General features: G+C 36.0%; 1 pseudogene; it reads right to left on the bottom strand.

Annotated features, from left to right (window-relative positions):
• Positions 1-302: 302 nt before the first annotated feature.
• On the bottom strand, positions 303-5,630 carry LOC130544462 (olfactory receptor 6C76-like; annotated as a pseudogene).

Consider the following 5,630-nt stretch of genomic DNA (forward strand, 5'->3'; position numbering starts at 1 on the left):
GTTTTGAACAAAAGTTCGTTGGAGAATAGCAAGAATTTAGGGTGATGATTATTTCTCATTGGCTGAGTTGCAGAGGTAGTCAATTTATCATAGGAGATGCAATGTTCCCTGTTGGGGCCTGTAAATAATGATTCTTTTCTGCCCTCCATTCTGCTGGTGAGGTCTGGAATTGACAGTTCTTCCTGTAATTGACATTGAGTGGTATGGCTACCCCCTTTCAGCTTCCTCTTCTAGCATGCCAAGTCCACTTCAGTGAGCTTTCCTGCTTTTAATTTTCATAATATTTTACTTATAAATTATGGTCAGAGCAATGTTTTTGAAAAAAGTATCTTTCTCACAATATCCTTAAGTGCTTGTTTCACCTGCTGGTTTCTTAAAGTGTAAATAAATGGATTCAGCATAGGAGCAACAGAGGTATTGAGCATAGCTACACCTTTTGTCAAAGCAACCCCTTCCTTTGCCAATGGTTTCACATACATGAAGATGGAGCTTCCGATAGAAACAACTATCATATGGGAGGAGCAGGTTGAGAAGGCCTTTTTTCTTTGTTGAGCTGAAGGGGTTTTCAGAATTATTCTAAGGATGTAAGAGTAGGAGAGAATTACTAACGTCAAAGTGGACATAAGAGTAAGCACAGATAAAACAAAGCTCATGAGCTCTAGAGTACTTGTGTCTGTGCAAGAGATTTGCAGTAAAGGAGCAGAATCACAGGTGAAGTGGTCAATGACATTGGAGTCACAGAAATCCAGCTGCAGGCCCATGGCCAGTGCTGGGAAGATGACCAAGAAACCAGCCAGCCAAGAGCTGACTACAAGCTGGTAGCAGATCTTGTTACTCATGATGCTTGTATAATGTAGAGGCTTGCAGACAGCCACGTAACGATCATGGGACATACAGGCCAGAAGAAAACACTCTGTTGAGCCAAGAAAGATAAAGAAAAATAGCTGAGCTGCACAAGCATTGTAGGAAATAGAGTTGTCTCCAGTTAGGATGCTGATCAAAAATCTAGGATTCAGACAGAAGTAAATGAAATTTCTAAGTAAATGAAATTTCTAAGAAATTTCTATTTTCTGAGGAAAAAATAGATGGGGGTCTTCAGGTGGGAATCCAGCAAGGTAAGAATGATGACGGTGAGATTTCCAGTAACACTCAGTACATATGTGAGAAATTGGAAGAAGAAAATTCTTTAAAAAATTGGTGTCTTTCTAAATCAAGAAACAGACTGTTAACTACAGAGAACAATCTGATGGTTACCAGAGGGGAGGTGGAAGGGAAGATGGGTGAAACAGATGATGGGTATTAAGGAGTGCACTTTTTACGATGAGCACTGGCTGATGTATGGAACGGCTGGATCACTGTATTGTATACATGGAAATAATATGGCACTATATGTTAACTATATTGGAATTAAAATTTTAAAGAAAGGTATCTTTATATAAAAATTAACTTAGTGATTTTCACTTTATTATTTCAAGATTCCTAATAAAATAACTTTTAAAAATCTAGTTAATAGTTGAACATCAAAAATATGTTCACAAAATATAGTTAATGAAGTTCAGCAGTACTCTTATATAGAAATTAGATACAAACAGCTTACATATATATTTAGAACTATCTTGGACACCCACACCAGGAATATCCATCAAGTCTTTCTAAAGTATAAACATATCAATATTAAGGAAAGTATGTCATGTTCCACATATTTCAGTTAATTGATAAAAATTACCATTTAAAATATTTTTACATTTTAATTTATTGAACTATTGAACACACACACACACACACACACACACACGGTAATATATTCTATATATCGAGAGAGAGAAACACACCAAAGACTAATCACTGGTACATAATGATAAAATATAAGCTGAAACATTTAAAGATATATATAAAGCTGAAACATACAAAGATAAATAAACTGAGAATACTTACATATTATCAAAAGATTGATGGTCAGTGTGAAATATTGAATGCAAACTAATGTTTGTTAAATCAAAAGACAAGTGGTAGGCTAATGCTTCATGGAGAAATAACTGTTTTCCCTGTCTTCCCACAAAGCTGTATATTTTCCATAAAAACCTGATGTTTCATCTCAAAATATTTAATCCTGAAATATCCCACCTGCCATCTTACTAGCAAATCTTCAGATAAATTCATAAAAGGAAAACAACTTAGAATTATTTTTGGATAAGCTATTCTGATATTTCACAGAGGGCCATTTCCATTTATTTTCCTGAGGAAAAAAGTAAACCTAGCACCTTTAATGTGCTTTGCTACAGATATATTTTTTTGCTTTGGAAAACATCCTTTGCGATAAATTCTTAATGACTTTTGGGAAAATAGTAATAGGGTACTGATGAATCATGCACAAGATCAACTTTGGTGAGTGTATTTAATTGGTTTATTTTAGGACCTGTGTCCCAGGAGAAGTCTAAGTAAATTATCCAGCAGGATGATGACCAGGTATTTGGGGGAGGAGGGAACTTTCACAAAAAAACCCCAACATTTTCTAATGTTCATATTCCTACGACCTCTGTTATCGTTTTTAACACTGTGGGGAATCAGTTTATGGTATGAAAGGCAAACTAGTAGAGACTATCGAGGAAAAGCACTTAGTTCCATTGCTTATAAAATAATTTTAGAATTATTGAAGACTTTTGAGATATATCATTCCAACTAAAATTTCCTCAGAGAATATTTCTTTTAGTTGAGCTAAACAGTTTACATGTAGGGGCATCTGGGTGGCTCAATCATTTAAGTGTCTGACCCTTGATATCACTTCAGGTCTCGAACTCAGGGTCGTGAGTTTAAGCCCCATGTTGGGGTCCATGCTTGGTGTGGAGCCTACTTAAAAGAAAATGAAAATAAATAAATAACCAGTTTATATATAAAATTAGAAGCAACTCAGATTTCACCTTTACGCTTCTATGTTATTTTCAACATGTTAGTGTAAAACCCAAGACATATTTTATTATATAATGTGCACCAAAGCTATTCTTTGTTAATGAGCAAATTAGGCACAGTTCATTCTACTGTGAATAAATATAACACTAAAAAAACTTCTTTGAAATAGTATCTTCTTGTTAAAACATACTATATAAATGAAAACTGGGATATTTAAATTGCTTTTGTATAAGCAATAATTACTTCAAAACCAGATATTTAGTTAATAATTGGATTATTAGAGACTTTATCATCATTGTAGAGGCAAGTATAATTTAACAAAAGTGACAACATGGATATTTTCAATTTAAAGGAGTTGTTTCATGTGATATATTTAATTTTAAGCATTTTAGACCTAATTAGGAAATCTTCATTTTAAGCAATAGTTAACCAGTTGATATTAGCATAAACATTACCAGTGTCAGTTTTAATGGCTGAATATGGTTTCAGTTTATGGATATGCCATGAGGAATCAAATCCCTCTTTACTGAGCATTTAAAATTTTCCCAGGGGGCGCCTGGGTGGCTCATTCGGTTGTGTTGGATTCTTGGTTTCCACTCAAGTTGTGATCTCATGGGTCACGGGATTGAGCCCCCTGTCAGCAGGGAGTCTGCTTGAAGATTCTCTCCCTCTACCACTTCCCCTGCTCTCATAAATACATACATACATAAATAAATAAATAAATAAATAAATAAATAAATAAATAATTTGAAAAACCTTTTCCTGGTATAAGTAATATTAGAATGCGTAGAACACACATATACATTTCAGCATTGTCGCCCTATTACCTTTTGAGTGTTGTTTCCACAAAAGGAGTTACTGATCATAATTTTGCATACTTAAAATGTTCATACATATTTACGTTTCTCTAGAGTAGTGGTGTTTATGTTTCATACTTTAATAAGAAGGGCTATTTTAACACAAACTCAGCATGCAAAAGATGAATACTTTCAACCCTTACCAGCGTGGTAGAGCGTAAATGCCCCTGTCCCCCCACCCTTGGATGCATATTTTTAATATATTTTTATATGTAGCTAAACACAGCATTGCCATATAATCTTGCAAATCCACTTCTGGAGGTATACCCACAATAATTGAAATCAGAAACTCAAAGGGATATGTTTATTGCAGCCTTATTTACAATAGCCAAAGTATGGTAACAACCTCAGTGTCCATTGGTAGATGAATGGATAAAGAAATGTGGTGTACACATACAATGTAACAGTATGCAGAATTAAAAGGGAAGGAAATTAGATACATAAAACGCAGTATCAATGATCCTTGAAGATATTATGCTAATTTTCATAAGCCAGACAGAAAAGAACAAATACTGTATAATTCCACTTATAATGAGGTACCTAGACCAGTCAAAATCATAGAAACAGAGAGTGGAATGGTGGTTGCCAGGGGCAGTGGGGAGGACATCTGCTGTATAACACCGTGCCTGCAGTTGGCAATACTGTATTGTGCACTTAAAAATTTAAGAGAGTAGATCTCATGTTATGTGTTCTTACCACAGTTCTGAAAAGGGGGCCCTTTGGCATTTTCCCCTGGGAAGCTCTACAAACAGCTGCACTACAGGGAAGAGGGAGGAAGCACTAAAGCATTTGTGCACCCCCAGGCAGCCCCTGGATTTATCTGGACAACCTTGAGGTATAAGCAACAGTAAGCAGGAGTGTCAGGGTCCTGAAGACTTTCAGCAAAAGTCATTTCTGGATACCTGCCAAGGAGTGCATATCAGGGGATTGAGAATAAGGCTGAGACGCAAGAAGGATGTGTGTGATTAGTTTAGGATGAGGATTGGCTGTCAGAAAACATTTTATGGTGATTAGGGAGGGATGCGGTTTCTCATCTTGGGGGAATAAACATACCATGACTCTCCTTTCTGGGTTTGATATTGTATGTGCTCCCTTAAAGTGCTCCTAGTTTTTGGCATGCATGCTTTGTTTGGAAAGCATAAATTAGTTTAGGAACCATGACCAGGAAAGGACCAAGCAGGTAGGCAGCATGGTGTATGGAAAATTAACTGAACTGGGATGTAGATCTCAATTTGTTCCGATTCACTGAGTCACCTTGGAGAATTCCCTTCCCTTTCTGGGTTTCACTTTCTTCATCTCACAATTGAGAAAGTTTACTTTATCAGGGGTACAAATGAATCTCATCTCGTAGGTCAACTCTTATGGTATTGGCAGCAAGTTGAGAAGGATTCTGAGGTCAGATCCTCACTCTTCGAGGCATAAGTAACATTAGAACTTATTTGCAATGATTTGCTATAGCTGTGGGAAAGGGAGGTTAGTGGCATGTCTCTTGCATTTGCTACCCCTGCAGGAGAATATATCTATAATCCCCTCTACATGGAAAATTCTATTATTCTAAACATTTTAATAGTTACCCTGATGCTTGAGGTTAGAAAATTATTTTTAACCCTTCTCAATCATTTTATGTGATACTCTGTATCAATTTTCTACAGAAATAGAGGATTACAGAATCTGTTTTTAGGTATCAAAACTCAAAACATGGATCAAGCACAGAGCCTAGTCATTCAATTTATTAAGGTTTTCAGTTCCTTCCACTGTGTGCTCTGGTAAGTAAACTTGGCCATACACTAATAAAGTACAGTGTGTGAAATTACACACACACACGCACACACACACACAAATACTTTACGTGAATGGCTTATTCAT

This window comes from Ursus arctos, unplaced genomic scaffold, assembly GCF_023065955.2.
Source record: "Ursus arctos isolate Adak ecotype North America unplaced genomic scaffold, UrsArc2.0 scaffold_21, whole genome shotgun sequence".
In the NCBI taxonomy this organism is placed as follows: Eukaryota; Metazoa; Chordata; class Mammalia; order Carnivora; family Ursidae; genus Ursus; species Ursus arctos.